At 37.0% G+C, this 19,856-nt stretch overlaps 1 protein-coding gene across 1 annotated transcript in view; it reads right to left on the bottom strand.

The window, feature by feature from the left end:
- RP1 (RP1 axonemal microtubule associated) overlaps positions 1 to 17,453 on the bottom strand; it is a 221,968-nt gene extending 204,515 nt beyond the window's left edge. Inside the window, 1 exon segment of the mRNA XM_048072444.2 lies at positions 17,120 to 17,453. The gene's annotated coding sequence lies outside the window, so the exon portion shown is untranslated.
- Between the last annotated feature and the right edge of the window lie 2,403 nt (positions 17,454 to 19,856).

Below are 19,856 nucleotides of genomic sequence, written 5' to 3'. Positions count from 1 at the left end.
CAATAGTCAGATGAAGTATTTATTTTTTAATAAAAATAAGTTGGTGTTGATCTTATTCATCTTAAAACAAGTTATCATTAATAAAAGCAATAAAAATGTTTGTAAATAGAAAATCCATGAAGTAAATACATGACCACTGACTATCAATAGAATTTCTGTTTCTGCTGCTGCACTGAGACAGAAAGTTGATGCATTTTCAAGCTTCCTCTCCTCTTACTACTATTATTCTTACCTGAGGCAAAGAGAAAACTCCTTTTCTGCCCCATCAAATATTTTTGCATTTTTTCCTTTATAAATTTGGTCAGGGAGTCAAAATCTCAGAAAAATCATAAGCTGAAAATTAAAAAAAAAAAATCTGTAATTATGTTTGAACCAACTGAAAGGTTGTCGTTTTCCATGATATTGAAGTGTTTAGCTTTGTTTTCACTTATTTTAGATTTTGAACATCTGTACTCTATCTGCTTTTTCACAGTCCGTTCATCTCACTTCAGCTCTACAGCCAACCACAGAATCACAGCATCACAGAATGACAGAGGCTGGAGGATACCTCTGGAGGCCATCTGGGTCAAGCCCCTGCTCAAGCAGGGCCACCCAGAGCAGGCTGCCCAGGACCGTGTCCGGGTGGCTTTGGGATATCTCCAAGGAAGAGACTTCACGGCTTCTCTGGGCAACCTGTCCCAGTGCTATGTCACCTGCACAGAGAGGTTCTTCCTGGTGTTCAGGAGGAAGCTCATGTGTTCCAGTCTGTGCCCATTGCCTCTTGTCCTGGCACTGGACACCACTGAAAATAGACTGGCTCTGGCTTTACACCTTCTCTTCAGGTACTCATAGACATCACTGAGATCCCCTCTCTGTCTCCCCTTCTCCAGGCTGAGCCATCCCAGCTCTCTCAGCCTCTCCTCACAGGAGAGGTGCTCCTGTCCTTCATCATCTTGCTAGCCATCCATCGGACTATTTCCAGTATGCCTAGGTCTCTCTTATACTGGGATAATCACCTACATTAATTTTTCATAATTTCTAATACAACACAGGCAAATGCAGGAATTTTACCTAAATGTATTCCTACTCCTTCTGCTTTACTTGTCAGATTCTCATGCTGTGTCAGCAATGCCTGCACCAAGCATCTAGCTCATGCTTGCTATAAAGCGCCTGGGGAACGTGGCTGCATCTGGAGAGGAGGTCTAGACAGATGCCTCATTCGCCTTCAGGATACAGCTGCATTATGCCGTGCTATTCTATGTTCTTATCTTCATTATACTGAATATTGAACAATGTTTATTTCCAGATGATTTTCTAACAAAAAGTATAATTTGTATGAGTTAATATTTGTCACTGTCCTTTAACTCATTCTTGACAATTAAGAAAAATTGCACAGAGTTTCAGACCATGATAAAGAAAAGCAGTATTCTCATACAGATCCAACATTGTCTAAGTGGATGCTAAATCAGAGAGATATATTCAGATGAACACCCTGGAACCTCGTGACACAGATGACATAGAGGCTTGTATTACACTGACAGACGAGGTATACACTAAAATCAATATTGACCATGTTTCCGTAATATGCTAAAGGCATATTTATGTAGTTACACTTCTGACTTGTACTAATTTCTTTAAACCCCTTCTAAGCATCATGTTTTTGCAGCTGTGTGTCTACTGACTCTAGTTCCACTCTGCTTGGTATTTATACAGCTCTCACCATTTCATTTTCTAACAGCTGGCAATCACTGGTGGAGTTTTCCCTCACAACATCTGTGTGAGATAGTACTTCCTTACTTTTCCTCTGTAGAGGACTGACTAAACAGCATATCCTGGTTAAGCATCTGTTAACCCAGGAAATGAACCCAATTTTATCATTTTTTTTTTTATCATTTTGGTGCTCCACTTATAAAAGAAACCAGTGCAATTCAGTACAGACTTGGGCTTCCATTTCAAGAATCAGAGTATCTGAGATATCCTTGACTACTGTCATTACTACTGTGGATTTATTAAGAAGGAAAATAAGGCAGAGCAGCAGTGGACTCCCTCTTTTTGAAGATACAGCCATCTGTGCCTTTGGAGATGTGGAAGACAGCACAAAGCCTTGTAGAATGAAAAACTAATGAGTAAATACAGTCCCTCTTCTAGAGCTAGTTGGAATTATAGTCCTAGCAATTCTGAGTTTGAATCTCTTAAGAAAAAAGCAACTTACAAAAGTTACTTGAATACTGCTGAAATAAACCAGTATTTGCAAAATCACCTCCGATCAGGGCACCAGCCAAGGTCAACCTAAGCAATCACTCAGGAATGGTGACAGAACAATAGACCTGCTGCACAGAGCAAATGGGTAGGCACTAGGGCTCTGCTTCTCTGTCTCAACAGATAAGCAATTCTTGGGACTTCAAATAAATCACTGGGAACAGCTAGCGGAAAGACTGATGTTGGATAGATCTCTTCTTGTGTTTTTCTTAGCAGACTGCCACGGGGAAATATTCAGATGCTGAAGGATGTCTGTTTACTTAGAAGAACCTGATCTAAAAAGAAGTGACATACTATAATCTGGTCACGCAAACTCTCTAAGCAATTAGACTGTCTTATTGGTTTAATGCTATTTTAGGTTTATTTTTGCTTTTGGGAATCAGACTTCCTCCTTGAAAAACACAGTATGTGTTATGCTACATCATACATTTATTTATCATGATATCACAGCTTACTGTAATCATTGTAAAGTTTTTGTAAGGTAACCTCAAAGTGAACTGAGATACTCTTTTGCCTTTTTGAACTTCAGAGAAAAAGAAAATATAATAGGCTTTCATCAGAATGTTTTCTAGATACTAACACTTAACATATATCTTCTTTTCAGAAAGAAAAGGAATGAGGAGGAAAAGTGATTTTTATGTGGTCCCACTTCAGGGACCACAAAACACATTTTCATTCCATTTATATGAATTTCTTTCTTTTTATTGCCATTGATATTTTTTAAATTACAAGTGTCACATGCTTTTCTCAAAGAAAAATATTATATTAACAGGTCATTTCTAACATAACTGGATTTATTTATACTGCAATAAATAATGACAAACTTATTTGCAACTTAAAAAAAAAATCCTTATCAGGATGTAAATTAAAATAGCTTCACAGGCAAGAAGATAAGATGAGAGACTACTAATTAATAGCAACGTGTTAGTATTATACAAAAGGAGCTGGTTCAAAATCGGTGGTTTTTCATATACGAGAACCATTTCTACCAGCTTGGCAACCTGACAGGTTAGACAAGAGCCATACCCAGTGCCCCTCCACACATGCACACACACATAGATGTACTCATCCTGGCATAAAAAAGTACAAAAGGAAGTATGTGAGTAACCCAGATCCTGGAATCTGAAAGTGAAAAGTGATTCTGTAGACTGATGCACCTTGAGAGAGGTTAGTATATTCACTGAGAAATATTCATATATGCAGCATAGCATAGCAATATCTAAATTTAGTTCATATTGCAATTTCATGAAACCGTACATCAAGGAAATGAAGATGCCCTTAAATATACTCACAGTTTGACAATTAATTAAATACATGCATAAGTCCTTTTTAGTCAGAAGAACAAGTACAAATATGTTTAGCATAAATGTCCACACACATATAGAACTGCATTCTGCACACAGTAGTCAGAAATACCTGTAGCTATGGTCTATTTGTATGCTAGCCAGACTCCAAGTTTTTTTCGTCTTTCTTAGTGTATACTTTCTGAAAATTTAGGATCTGCAAAATCAGCTTGTTTTTAGATCAATATTTATAAGCTTTAAAGATCTAGTCAGAAATTTTGGATATATCTTTGGAAAAAAAAAAAAAAAAGATTTTTTTCTCCCGTCTTTTCCAAATAGAGTCTCTGTTGAATTTTAAATCATTCCTAGTCTCATTAAATGGGTAATCCCATTTATTTTATTTCTTCTCCTTTATCAATGCCCTTTGGCTCTTAATTCCTAACATTCTGCCTGAAATTTCAACACCATTCTTGACCCCTTCCTAGTGCAGTTGTGAATTTTCTTAATTTTACATACATCAGAGCTTTGTTGAACTGATTCATTTAAATTTACCTTCTATCTTTAATAATTCAGTTTCATTCTGAATTCCATGGGCTCCCAATCACATTACATACACTACGCAAATATATAAGATATACCACGATATAAATGTTTTAGTGATCCCTTTAAATGTGAAGAGCAATGTAAATCCTAAAGTTGGAGAATGGGATTGTGTAAGGGATAATGATGACTCATAACTGGTCTTCTGAAAACAAATTAAAGCATATTTAATAATTAATATTAAAAGCTATCCTTTTAAAGGCAACAAATTGTTTATATGTATTCATTCAGAGAAGCTAAATAAATAAACGTTATTAGAGAACTGAAGGGCTTTTATATGCTGTCAAGTTCAAAGATTTGTTACTTCGTTTGCAAGTCTTAGACCACGCTGTCTTTTATGGCATATGACAAAGGTATGGTCCCTCCCATAAGCACCGTCTTCAGTGCTGCAGACAGATAAGCTAACGTGTTGGTATGGAACGTGGTAACGTGGCTGGAAAGCTGCCTGGCCGAGAAGGACCTGGGAGTATTGGTGGATAGTCGGCTGAATATGAGCCAGCAGTGTGCCCAGGTGGCCAAGAAGGCCAACGGCATCCTGGCCTGTATAAGAAGCAGTGTGGCCAGCAGGTCGAGGGAAGTGATTGTGCCCCTGTACTCGGCTCTGGTGAGGCCGCACCTCGAGTACTGTGTTCAGTTTTGGGCCCCTCGCTACAGGAAGGACATGGACGTGCTCGAGCGAGTCCAGAGAAGGGCGACCAAGCTTGTGAGGGGTCTGGAGAACAAGTCTTACGAGGAGCGGCTGAGGGAGCTGGGCTTGTTCAGCCTGGAGAAGAGGAGGCTCAGGGGCGACCTCATCGCTCTCTACAGTTACCTGAAAGGAGGCTGTAGAGAGGTGGGGGTTGGTCTATTCTCCCACGTGCCTGGTGACAGGACGAGGGGGAATGGGCTAAAGTTGCGACAGGGGAGTTTTAGGTTGGATGTTAGGAAGTACTTCTTTACCGAAAGGGTTATTAAGCATTGGAACGGGCTGCCCAGGGAGGTGGTGGAGTCACCATCCCTGGAGGTCTTTAAAAGACGTTTAGATGTAGAGCTTAGGGATATGGTTTAGTGGAGTACTTAGTGTTAGGTCGGAGGTTGGACTCGATGATCTTGAGGTCTCTTCCAACCTAGAAAAATCTGTGAATCTGTATTGGTGTCAAGGGTTTGGGAGTGGGGGTCTACCGGTGTGGCCTCTGTGAGCAGAGCCCAGGGACTGCCCTGTGCCAGACACGGCTGCTTTCAGCCAGCTGCGGGGCACAGCTAAACCCATCAGCCATGGGTGTGGTATTGGAGAACGGAAAAGATGCTAGGCAGGCAGAAGAGGAGGGGAAAACAGAGTGAGAAATAGCAGTGTGACCACCAAGGTCAGGTGGAGGAGGAGCTCCAGGTGTCAGAGTAGAGATTGCACTTCAGCCCACGGAGGACCCCCTGTCAGAGCAGACTTCTGAACTGCAGCCCCTGGAGACCCCATGCTGGAGCAGATTTTTTTTCTGTACTACTGCAGCCCGTGGACAGACCCATACTGGAGCGGGAAGAAAACATGAGATGGAAAGAGAGGCAGAGAGGAACCATAATAGACTAACTGTAGCCCCTATCCCTGCCTGCCCTGCTCAGGGTGGGTAGAGTCTGGAGAGAAGTCTGAAGAGCCTGTGAGATGAGGGAGGGATGCTGTTTTTTTAGTGTTTGTCTTTGTTTCTCACTACTGAAATCTATTTTGGCTGGCAGTAAATTAAATTAGTTTTCCCCAAGTCAAGTCTGTTTTGCCTAAAACAGTAATTGGTATGCAAGTTAGCTGTTTTTACCTCAACCCACAAGTTTTTCTCATCCTATTTTCTCTGCCTGTCCTGCCAAGGAGGGGAGTGAGTGAACGGCTGGGTGGGCATTTGGCCCTTAGCCATTGCTCACCCACTGACACTCACCAGGAGAAGCACAGATCCTTGGGTTCAGAAACTGCAGCTCCCCACTTGTGCAATTAATTTAGGCAAAATCAAGGTGTTTCATGGTAATTACTGCCTCATAAATATTCCTTGTTTCAACACTATGCCTGGTAGCAGCAGATGTAGATAAGAGAAAAATAAGGTTGAAAATAAATTTTGCTTTAGTCACGGTGCAGTTCAGAACTGAAATTAAAAAAAAAAAAAAAAGCTGCCAAATATCTGACTATTTTCTAAATGAAATTTCAGTTCTCTGGTTTGGAGACACTTTTCTTTTAGAAACTTACCATATGTTTAAATAGTTTAAAAAAAAAAAGGCCACAAACAAAAGAAACCCATAGCAAGTTATTTAAATGAAATATTTCTGATCATAGCCTTTTTCCTCTTGGTCCTTCCTTTGTGATTTTGACTCTGGCTTTACTGAAAATGAGGAAAGAAAAAATGAAATCTCAAAAATGTTAGCTGGGTGGGAAAAGGCCATATTTAGAATTTAACAGGTCAGGACAATGATCACATCTTAAAAAGTGATGTTTTCTCTAACATTTGAAACTATAATATAGAAATTGAGTAATTGGGAGACTGCCACATGCCAGCTGACAGAGATTGTCATTGCTATCCTAACGCCTGGGGACTTGCAGCAAATTGCTCCAGCAGAAGATTTTTCTATGATATTATAACCATGCCATTCAATTAATGTCTACAAACAATTCAATAGTACTGATGCATAAATAACTCAAACACGATTTTAAAAATGCATACTTATAGTTCATATAGTTACAGACATGCTCAGAAGAAAGACAATAAATGTCACTCAGTATTAAAAGCATTTTTATGAAAAGCTTACTGCACATTGTTGAAAGACAGATTAATATCTTTATGCTGGCAAACAGTAATGTCTCTTTTATGCAAATAAAGTACATGTCAAAGCATTGCTTCAATCCTTTTCTCTTCACAGCAATGTCAGTAATTAGACAACAGTTCAATTTAAAAAGGAATCTGTTGATATTTAAAGAAAATTAGTTTTAAGGTTACATGAAGCCAATGTGTAACATATATGTACCCACCTAAGAATCAAACTTAGCTGCTACATTTGCTTTAAAGCAATCATAGCCATGCCCTCTGTTAGTCAAATTTTACTAATGTGACTAATTGCATGGTATATTCAACACTTACATTTTGATCATAAAGGATTTAAAATTTTTTAAAATGGTAATTCTAAACCATTAAAGAATTAGTTCATTCCCTTAACAGAGGTGCTACTGTTGTATTCTACTCAGATTATATTATCTCCCACACTGAAATAAATGAGAACATGAGCAATAAAAACAACTTCAACCAGAATCCTAGTGTGAGGTCACTGGATAAATACAGTGCAAAAAAATCTTTGGACTGAAGTTTATAATAAAGTAGTAGCATCATATTTCCTGAGCTTTTACCTCATTATTACTATCCTAAAGTAGAAACTCCTATAACATAACTATTCACAAAAGAAAGGGTTAGATCAGAGCAAGCTGCCTCGTTGAGACAGAAAAGACCACATAGCCCTGAGAGTTCTGCACCATGAGGGAGTGATCCAACCACATCCATTCTAGGGAGGGAAGGCTGAAGAAAATTCACTTTATCAAAAAGAAATGTTGATGCAAAATCCATATACAGAAAAGGAAGCCTGTTTGGTTTCTCCTCCAACCTTCCGCTGTTTCCATATACAAAAAGAGGTTTTAGTAACCTAAATTATACCGATGGTGAATCTGGCCTAGTATTTCTTAGAGCTCTCTGTTAATATCTAAGAAGGAGACTGTCTTGTTAAAGCATAAAGTTTGTAGTATATCTGGGATAAATTTATAGCAAAATGTTCTGGGTTATGTAATATTCAGGCATATTTTCTATCTCAGCTCCAACCTCTGGCAAAAATACACCTCAAAACACACAAATCTGATAAGTTTTATTTCACAGTAATTTGGGATTCTATATTTGCTCTTTTTTTAATATTAGACTGACAGAACAGCTATAAATTGGTACTTTTGAAATGTCATAAAATAATTCTTATCACTTAACTTGATCTAGTAAGATATTTATAACTGATGACAAAGTTGCTCCTGTGCTAGTACTGACTAATACTGTCTCCACCCATAAGCCTTTTGCAGCACCTCATTTCAGTTTGCCTTTGGTGGCAGAGTCTTATCTATGAAACGAACACATCAATTTCCGGACAAAACCTGGAAAAAGATTAGCTCCCTCCCTGCTAAGATAAATCACTTCCCAGTGTTTTCACTTGCTGACTAACATTTTTCATGCGGCTTTTACTCTGACTAGATCAGTAAAAGAATGTGAGTTTTAAGATAATTACTACTTGCATGCTACAAACTTAAAACTGCAACTCAATTTTAGAGGTAATTGGTAGCAACTATTTGTTACACATATTTCATATATTTCCCATACAAGCAATTATTTACTTGTTTAACATTAATAAGCAAATTGGTTTTTGAGTCAGGCAAAAAGGAAGAAAATACATCTTTTGCATGTGCTCAAATTAAACTGACAGTTAAAAGTTAGATGATGGCTTGTTCATATGAACAAGCAAACATCATAGTACAAACACAAATCTCACAAGCTTCTGGAAATACTCCAGTTCCTTAGCATCCAAGGTCCCAGTGCAGACCTCCTTCTCTACCTCAGTGATGCCCATGTAAATTCTTGCATTTTAGTGGTAGTTATAGTCCTTAATTAAATTATACTTATAAAATAAATAATATTGTCCTTTTTTACAATAAAGAAAGTGAGTGCCAGTTAGTGCTTTAAAATCTAGACTAAATTTTCTGTCCAGCAAATATTCATTTGTTTGTTACAGGTGCACAGGACCACATCCAAGCAGCTTTTCTATATCTCCAGGGATGGGACTACTGGGCAACCTGTGCCAGTATTTGATCAGCCCCATGATAAAAAAAAAATAAATAAAATAAAATGCTTTCTCTTATGTTCCAGTGGAATTTCCTGCATTCCAAGTTGTGCCCATTGCCTCTTGTCATTTCACTGATACTACTCAGGAGGGTTTGGCTCCATCTTCTTCACTCTCCCCTCCCTGCCCCATCAGCTATTTATACACATTGACAACATCCCTCCTGAGTTTTCTCAGGGCTAAACAATCCCAGCTCTCTCTGCCTCTCTTTGTATGTCAGATGCTCCAATCCCTTAATCATCTTAGTGACCCCTTGCTGGAGTCACTCCAGGACATCTATGCCTTAATCTTGTGTTGGGAATTATTCTTTTTCTTGTACATTTTTTCTTGTACCTTTAGATTTAGAAAGATATATTTCACATACAAAATATCTACTACAGCAGAGTAAACTTTTCTCCTAAGATTTTTACCCCCTTAGGCTACATAAGATAAAAGCTCTTGGCAAGAAAACTGGTACAATTTTATTGCAAAAAGTATCTGGGAAGAAAAAAAAAAATTGAAACAATCACAACAACACTGCAGAGAACTCTGCTTTAAGGCATTCTCTTGTTCACTGGCATCCAGGTAACAGTTTAGAAGGGGAGTAACACATTCATTTGTCCTTTTCTGCTGCAGATGTATTACAGAAACAGCCAAAGAGTGAGAACTGCTTTAGGAATGAGAAGAGGAGAGATTATTCCTCTCCATTGCCGCTGTAGTTACCTGTTGACAACCCATTTCCACAGGCTGACACAGGACAGAGGATTCAAATGCAAGGATTTTTAACATAGGCATAAGAGAAAGAAACTTGTTTAATTGCTAGCCAGTTTTCAGAAGTCCAACTAATTTTTTAATCTTCATAATCCATAATCACACAACAAACAAAGTAATGGACAGCAGAATTTGTTTTGCTTTACTTCCTAGGGGTTTTAACATATGAAATTATCAACCAGGAGCATTAGATATTTAACACAGGCTCTCAAAATCTTTAACCTTGTAGAAAAAAGACAAGGATATGATGGTCATCAGATATGAGTTTGTAAAAGCACTGTTAGAATTTAAGGACTACAGTGCTCAGTTTGAGAACAGCAGCAAGCCCATGACCACAAAAACTGTCTGAATCTGAATAAATTAATCAATTATTTTTTCCCTACCTTTGTTTATATTTTGATGCCATTATTAAACAGTGTGCAAGCAGCTCTCACAACAATTTGGCACTCATTTTTCACTAAAATAACTAGAGTCCCATCCTTTACAAACTGATTCCTGAGCAGGTCATGCAAAAAGGCTAGTGAACATTCAAATCCTGCTTCTGTTGGTTTTGGAAAGACTAAGTGGAAAGCAAAGAATACGCATCATCCAAAATCTGATGAATGTTTTATCTAAACACGGGTAAGTCATCCAGCTTAGTGAGCACCGTCCCTTATAGTGAAATGGTTACAGTCTTTCTTTTTTTTTTAAACTTTGCTGTAGTAGAGGGTCCAACAGTTTAAATGTCACAATCTAAACCACAAAATACATTTTGGTTTTTTCTAAAATTTTCCTATTAATAGATAAAAATTACTTCAAGTAAAACCTTAGAACTGAAGCTGGAAATATACTTTGCATTTCTCGTTCATGAAGAGAGGCTGTATTAAAGTAAATCTAATGTTCTGGGATTTTCCCAGAAAACCTGGGTTTTTATCAATAAAGTCCTATTCAGCCTTCTGGACCAACATGGTAGTAACAGCATAGACTTAAATGACCAAAACAGGTAGAACTATGCCCAGCATTGATACCTCTTACCATCTGGATAGTTCAACTGATGTTATATTACCCAGTAGAATAAAACACTTATATATTTGGTAGCTTGTAACCTGGCCTGATACAGGATTTTTGTAGTCAAAATTAAAGGGAGGCAAATGCCTCCCTTTAAAGTGATCCTTTTAAAAAGTGATTAATAAGATCAAAGCCTAAAGTTTAGGCAGGCAGATCATATGTTGAACAGATCAAATGTTGAACACCTTCAGCTACTTCAACTTAGCGTGAGTTGTCTAATTTAGTCTCTCTCAGCTGAGGCCTTACAACATTCTTTGTCCTGGCCCTAACTTTTCTAGCTGATACTCTGTTTAGTTTTCCTGTAAAGCATGCCTTTTTCTCTCTTTTTCCATAGCAGTATGTTCATGATTTCTAATTGTAGAAAAAATTGCAAAAGTAAAACTTTTATGAAATTAAGTTTTGAGAAGTGAATGAAGTCCTACATCATTTCTTTCATAAAGATTTTCACCGAAAAAAAAAAAAAAGACAAAATGCAAACAATTAAACATCTTCAAAATTTAAAAGCAAAACTAAGGCAAAACTACGCAAATGGTAAACAACCAGAGGTAATATCATTCAGAAACACAAAGCTAAGGAAAAATATCTAGATTTCTGATCTGACTAACTGTATAAAATGAACCAATTGTGGATGTTTTTTAAACCAATCAACTGAATTTTTTTAAGTGATGAACAAAACACCAGTCTATTCTCTCGTTACTAAAGTAGTACATCCAGTGGTATTCTAGAAGTTCAATATCTTAATCAATGCAAAAGTTATAAAATGCTTTTGTCTAAACATTTACAATGCACTAGGGTATCCCCTGCACAGGGGATTCTGAGAGACTGACAAAACAATTCGTTGGGAAGCAATTACAACTTAAGTTGATCAGAATGAGAAAATACATTCCATTTCTAAAGCTTTATCAGATTGTATTTTTAGCTCTATTCTTGCTTCAACCTTTTTTTTTCATCCAAACTTTGATATTTTTAACTTTAAAAAAAGTTTAGGTACCTGATTTGAACAGCTAAGTATATTGTTTGACTAAATCTCTCAGCACCCTCCTGCAGAGACCTGAGTTCAAAATGTATTTTAGAATTTAGTGCAAATGTAATATTGAACATATTACCAAAGCTTTTCTACTAGAATAAAACACGAGTTTTGTTCTGCTTTTGGCAAAATGTACTCTATGAATCTGCAGACCTAGATCGCTAACAATAGGATATTCACTGAAGAGACTAACAAAAGTCAAACAGTAGATACTCATTTAGAATGAAGCCAAAGCATCCTTCCTGTCAAAGGAACGAAAAGACAAACTCAAAGCTGAACTATTTTTAAGATGAGTGGGCCTGCATATTCAAACAGCTAGGAGAAGTGCAATATTTTACTGCTTGGCAAATGTAAATCACTAGAAAAAAATCTGAATCACAGACTTGCTGTTTTCATCTGCAGGTGGTAGGTAGAAAAATTTTAGGAGGAAAATATTTTCTTATGTTGTTGTGTGTGTTTTGTTGTTTGTTTTTTTTCCCCAGTTAGATTGCTTCCTATTAATTTTTGTGCTCCTGATATTATTACTGAAGCAAAGCAGATATTCATGACGTCTTTGTGGCATTTAAAAAGACAGGTCCTACAATCTGCTAAAGAAATCTATCACAACGAGCAACGATGCCATGAAGCACAGCAGAGTATGCTGTGGTGAAAGGGCAGAGGAGGTTGGTATAGAACAGAAATTATGCAGAAGATGTTGCTTTCATCAAATGTTACTGTGAAAGGCTGCTGCTGCTGTGTTGTGTTTCAAAAAGCTCACCCTGACGACTTGTGGTAGACAGCTCTACCTTGACATATAGTCTTCACAAATCCTTCAGCAGCAGAGACTTTGGGTTTGTGGATAGAATAAAACATTCCTCTTGGATCATCTGTCAGCAACAAAACTGAAGGGTGGAGGAAAGAGAGACTACTTTGAGTCAGCGTGATAAAATACCATGAAGGAGTTGGATCTTCCCAACTACAGTGCCCATTTTATTCATTACTATCCTCCCATACCAGGGTGATAAAAGCAGGGTTTTCATTGTTGTGAAGAAAAATATATGAACTTCAGAACTCTCAGGCTAGAGCAAACCAAAATTTAGTTCAGCCAGAATCACTGACCATGGTCAGCAGCAGTCTTAGGGAGGAAGGACGCAAACAAAGTTTCTACAGATCCTTTCTCCGGCCCACAACACTTGGCCAGTTCCACAGGTGGGTGGTATCCTGAGTCTGAGGTGGCTTTCAGAGCATAAAATTCAACAGCTGATGATGAATATATTCTTCACTAGCTTTTTCTATTCCTTTCTTAGTCTGTTTATACTTTTAAACATCCATGACAGCTTATGGCAAAGATTTCCACAATTTCAGATTTTGTGTATAAAAACAGCTTTTTCCTTTCCCCTTTCAAATCTACTGCCTCAAAACTATATTGGCCTAGTTATGAGAAACAGCAATTAACTTTTAGCTTCATTCTTGATTATGTGGACTTTTCTACATTTCGTTTTTCTCTTTCCCTCTACTAAACCAGATCAACGCATCTGAAGATAGATTGAAATGTACAGACCAGCTACTACTCTCTATACAGTGAAAAATAGACACGTTTAATGTACCAGAAAAGAGTTCCTGAAATATGCCATTTAATCACTTTCATGAAAGCTGGAGAAGTATGGCCAGAGCAACTCAGTAGAACATGACAGACACAGAGAAGGGAATTATCACAGAGAAGGGAATTATGAGTATAAAATCGTTTAAAAAATATATACTTGAAATTAAGTTTCTACAGTAAAGCTGAAGTGCACACCTTCAGTTTCTTGGGAAATAATTAATATTTTACCAAATGCTTTTAAGCCATTGGAAGGTAGTTCTTCCATGTCCCCTCAAGTTTTGCGTATTTTGGTTTTGAGTTCTTTCTTTAAACTGTCCATACAAAATGGGCACGTTAGAAAGAAAGAGAATGAAATTCTATAACTATTTACTCTTTTGAACTTTTCCATGATAAAAACAAGAAAACAGAGCCCAATCTAACAGGTTTTTTTATTTGTTTGTTTGTTTGTTTTTTCTTGTCATGTGTCTATTGGCACAGCACACTTAGTTCCTTACACAACAAATACTTTTTCTGTACTATTTCATCATTCAGGTAAAATCTCCTGGATGGCAATTTTTTTGTCACTGAATATTGTACAACTATGACTACTCAGGTCACTCCCAGGTGATCTTTATCATATTTCAGAATGCGAAATGAAATCACAAGCTATACAGCACCAATTGTGTTCTTATGTTTAGTTTGCAGTTTCTTAGGATACTATTTATTTTGCATGTTCTGCTGATAAAAGTGATACCAAGGCAGTAGAGTACACACAAACAAACAGAAAGCATGTATTGCCATGGCCCAAAGAGTAAATGCATAGAGTATTCACTTCAACAAGGATAAGCTCATTTAAACATTCAAAAAAAGCATTATAATGAGACAAATAACTCACTTTTTGATGTGCAAATACAATCGTTTACATCATAGGAAATAAGGTAACAGAAGTTGAGAATATGTGTTTTGCTACCGTTAGGATAATTAAGTTAACTTCAGCACTATAAATATGGATGTAGCTATGTCATTCCCTGTAGTACTTAGTACTAACCATCATCTCTGGGCACAATCAATGAAAGTAGAATGTGTATTCCTCTTAAGCATATTGGTAGGAGTTAAATCCAGCTAGCCATTGACTCTGCAGTCCCAAGTTAGGTATCAAGGAATGAGAATTCAGCATGTCCAGAATTGTCTGTAGTTTTCTCATTTTTTCCTTAAAGGTAAATGCAAACTTGCAGTTTTTATGCTCTCAGCTTTCAGACCCAAGTCAGATAAATCTATGTCTGCAAAGCAGTTTGAGCAAAATTCAAAATAATGTAGTGTTGAGTTTACTTCTGCAAAAAGGCAGCTGCATACCATCCTACATCTCAGTAAAATAACTTCACTACTGCTTATTCTGGAGCAATTCTCAGCTTTTCCTGATGGATTTTGTCCTACTTGGCACAAATAATTTCAAATTTGTTAGAAGAGCAGTTTGAGCCTGACTCTCAAACAAATCTCAAGTTGGGTTTCTGAGGCTCAAAAGCAATATTATAAGTTGAAATTGTTTGTGTATCACTTTCCATTTTAGTTTACTGGCTCCAAAAAAAGAGTTCAGTAATCATGTCATCCAAACATGCTCTTTCATCTTTGTTCTCTGATATTGGAAATAACAAAACAGAAGTGTCTCCTTGTAAGAGTGATCTGAACACAACTCAATGTAAGGAAAGGTGTAGTTTACCCAGGCTGGCACTTCGTAGGACAGTATACGAGAACTTAATTCAACATTTAACCACATTAAAATTAACAAAATTGATTTATTTAAAGAAAAACAACTCCTTCAATCAGATATGTCTTTCATCTTAAGAAACTACTGTATCTATTAACCATAAGTAGATACTTTATGAGTTTAAGGTAAACTGACTTCAGGCACTGTAATCCTTAAGGTTCTGTATCTTTCTACTGAAGTTTTTTCTATACCATGTCACTTAAACTGAAAAGTAGGATCCAGAGGATATGGCAGATAAAAAGTTTTGATCCCTTCATTGCATTTTGCCACTCTACATTAAGACTGTAGATGCTGAGACAGGAATCATGTTCAATAAATTGTTCATACAGGGCTTACCACAGTAAGACCCTGATTTAATTGGTAATATATAGGCTTTGCTGTATACAAATACTTATGGCTGCAGTTGTATGTTGCTGTTTACACTGTTTTTAATGTTGCTGCTTTCCTGTGTAGGCAAAGATGGTTTATGTCATGTGTGAAGTCTGTGAAAAGTTGGAAAGTAAGAATAGTACAATATAAATCCTAATAGAAAAGAATATAACTACTGTTGCCCAATACAGAACACCTTCAGCAAACCACTGGATATAGGTTGTTAAGGCCAACTAATATAGCAGGCTAACCAGAGTGTCTGAATTGAGAAATTTGTAAAGCAAATATATGGCACCTCAAGAGCTTCATTGTTTTTCCTCCACTAATCACACAGAGCTACAGCTTGTGTATTTTGTCCCACTTATTCCTAGAGGATCTGTGTAGCTACAGGTACAATATCCCAGAATTATTGTTTAGGACCCAGAGAGACAGAGCATTTTGTGGTAAATCTTCCAGCCAAGATCTCTTTCTGTTGGGAACTGTTTTTCTATAATGCTAATATTTTTCTCAATATTTTGAAGATGTATCTCTCCCCTCCAAAACCCACTAATGTCTTTCTCATGGATTTTGCCAGAATACTCTTCATATATTTTGCCACACTGGAAAAATCCATAAATCTGAACATACAGTACTACAAATATATAAAAGTGTTGACAGAGATATCTACCACTGCTTGGTAATGCTGGTAATGTGCATCCCACACTCAGCCAGTAGGCAATAGCAGTACATGGCAACAATTACTGTGCTTGGGCTCACGGCCAGCATCGTGAGTATATGAAAGTATATTTTCATTAACTAAGTAAAACATAAGACATATTTTACAAGATAGGTCACATAAACCAGTAAGTGGTTTTGGTTTGTCTGTATCCTAATATAGTTTATAGGATTTTTCAAAAGTTTAAAAATAAAATCTCTGTAAATTAAATCCTTTTAATTTCACCTGAGCTGTACAAGAAATTTAATTGGTAAAAATAGTTTTCACAAGGGCCAAATATTTTATCTGGATTTAAAAAACACAAGTAAAGAGTAGGTATGACTGCAATTGACAGTTACAAAGGAAGATATTAAGCTGTTCTTTCTTATTTACATATTTTCCTCAATTTTATACTCTAGCAGAATGTGCTACTCCCAATTTGTCCTATAACTTTTAAAAGAGACATCTCAAACTATGATCAATTTTGAAGGTGTATTCATAATCACAAACACCATTTTTTTTTCTAATGTAGAGTCTTAATGTTAAGCTTCTAAATAAAAATAATATTTTACTTAAAGGAGCTCTCACTGAAATCAAAGAAAATTTCAAGTGACATAGGATTAACTCCACACATAGGAGGAAATGTGACTAACTTCTAGCAAAATTGTGAAATATCACTACACATCTTCCCTAAGGCTGACAGAGAAGATTTCAAGTGAATAAGTAACTGAAGACAAACAAATGTAATGGTTGTTAAATGTTACATATTATAAACAAAGATTTTAGGTCCAAACCCCTCAAAAAAAAAAAAAAAAAAAGATACAATACGTTGTAGTGTAATCAGAAGATAATTTCATCCCGATATATTATTAGTCTATAGAAAAAATCATCAGGAAAAAAGTGAAAGAGATATTACCTGACCCAAGGTCTTTGGAGTGCTGTAATAATATGTGAAAGAATACTTAAGTGATGGACACTGCTTCTTTCAGCTCCCATGTATTCCAGCTCTGGTGTGCTCCAGACGCTATTGCCCTGGCTGAAAGCAAATGTTGATGTCAGTTTAGTACCATTTTCTATAGTACCTATAGCAACAGCAAACACTGTATAGAACACTTAAGCAACAGGCTGACCACTCCCTTAACATAGTTTCAGTCATTAATCTTTGAGTGGTATGTAAGATGTAAGCTACTGATAGCCACTGCTATTCTGTAGCATCTATCTTCTGTGCTGTAAACTTCCCCTGATACGTTTTCTTTTGTACTAGGGTTCAATACTGTAGAGAAACACTTGATGTAAGCTTTTAAAAATAGTGTATTTAAGATCTTATTCTACTTCTCCAATGCTCACATGTACGGTAAGTTTGGCACCTCTTAGAATCTAAAATTACTTATTACCAAGATAGATCAATTACACTAGCAAAGACAGCATGCAAAACATTTTGCAAACATTAGTTAATGAACCTTTATAGCATTTTCACAAGAAATTGCTGTGTTAGCTGTATTAAATTTAACAAAAAAGGCAGAGATTAATGCACCAGAGAGGAAAAGTATTTGAGGATACAGTGACTGAGAGAAACATTGTATTCCCTGACCACAGCTGCACCAACTTGTTTGCTTAAATTGGATGGATATCAGGTAAAGGGTTTTGCTGTTTCAAGAAAATGGGACTTGCTTAAGGTTCAGAAGCTGTGGAGATCCAAGACCAGATTTAGGAGAGTTTAGGAGCAGTTCCAAATCAAGCATCCAGGCCAAAGAATCTATCCAAATTATCAAATTATATAATAAAAAACCTGTGTTATATTACTCATTTTGAAGTACATGACAGATGTAATAATGAATTACTGGGAACCTTACTAAGAAGCACTGCAGTTTAGAATATTGTTTCATTTAAATTACTGCAGTTACATGAAAACAGAATGATGCTCTGGTGAATCAGGGCATAATACAATGCCTAAAATACAACACATAATATATTCATATTTCAGTATGTAGATGAACAAACTACTAGTCTGAAATAGAAACTAATTTTGAAAAGCAAAGTACCAAAGAATTATATCCTGGTCAATTCATAAGGTATTTTTTCTTCTCTTCAATATTCTTTGCAGGTCTTCTTCGCCGCACCAGAAGACAAAATTCAGAGAAGCAGAAAGTAAATTAATGCTAAATGAAATTAAAGCTAAATGAAAAAATTAAAAATAAGTTCCAAAATTAAGTGTTCTACCAGTAAAATAAATAAGTAGGATGATAGCTAGCAGGCTCTGCCTATAAGATTTTATTTTCAAATACAGCAGGGATTCCTCCTTCCAGCAGTGTATATCTGATCCTCTCCACATCTACTCCAACATCCTACATCTGCATCGGACCCGGGGTCTGTACCACGCTATTTCAAATAGAAGAATAAAGTAGCCTCTACCCAACCTAAGTAAGTGACTGCAGAATCTAGGTAACACTATAATTCTGCACCTGCCCCAGCTTTTCTTCTGTTTAAACAGAGAGGACCTTCTGTTGAGCTGGGCTTAGAGAAGGCAAGAGGTAATGGGAGACAGTGTGTATATAACCTGTGTCTAGGCAACACCACCAGCTGTCTTAATTTTCTCAGGAATTTCCTAGCCTGTGGTATCTTCTGTAAAATCTGGTACTGTGTGAGCCCTATCTTCCATTAAGTATATCCCCAGTTAACGTGGTCACTCAGACAGTTCTGAAGAGACTAACTTGGAGATGCCTTGAAAACTTGTAAAAAATGAAAAGAAACCCAGAAAACCTTCTTGTTAATATCATGAATTTAGGATGATAATTTCATAGAATCATAGAATCACAGAATATCCCAAGCTGGAAGGAACCCACAAGGATTACTGAGTCCAAGTCCTGGCTCCCTTCTGAGAGCATTGTCCAAGCATTTCTTGAACTCCGGCAGGCTCAATGCCATCACCAGTGCCCTGAGAGCCTATTCCAGTGCCCGACCACCCTCTGGGTGAAGAACCTTTTCCTAAAACCCAGCCTGACTCTTCCCTGTCACAGCTCCATGCTGTTCCCTCGGGTCCTATCACTAATCTACGGCATTAAAGAATCTTGAAGATGGCAACACTACAATCTTCTTGCAAGTGTAAGAGAGTAATGTTTGATTGACTGAATGTTACATCTGGGATAGGTAAATGATCCAACGGAATTTTCTATTCTGACTTTCCCTCTACAGTTTGTCATTGGGTAGGCATAACTTTGTATAAATGGTTCATGTAAAAACTATATGAAAATCTTTATTAAATGTTCAGAAAAACAATCAGAGTACCAGTAATAGATATTCTGAAAAACAGTAAGCTGAGATTCTAGGATATGGAAAATGGACACAAAGTGACAAAACCCTGGAGCTCTGTTCCTGTAGTTCAGAACCGCAGCAGAACCCTTCACGAGATGGCTTCTCTTCCCTTACTTACCAGATTAACTGTTGTGCATGATGAGGCATGCTGCTGTAATTGTGAAATGCATGACGGACAGCCTTAAAGCACACAGAACTGTTTTTCAGCAGTGCCACCCGGAGGTGAAAAACAGCTTTTCATCTCCCATATCGTCAGGGCAAGGCTAATGTCAGGACTTAAGTTCTGCCTTTTACACCAGACAAAGCAATGCAGAAGTCCCTTAATGGTCTTAAAGGCCTGT

This window comes from Anser cygnoides, chromosome 2 (assembly GCF_040182565.1).
Source record: "Anser cygnoides isolate HZ-2024a breed goose chromosome 2, Taihu_goose_T2T_genome, whole genome shotgun sequence".
In the NCBI taxonomy this organism is placed as follows: domain Eukaryota; kingdom Metazoa; phylum Chordata; class Aves; order Anseriformes; family Anatidae; genus Anser; species Anser cygnoides.
Note: the sequence above shows the minus strand (reverse complement) of the source record. Positions and strands in the feature narration are given on the sequence as shown.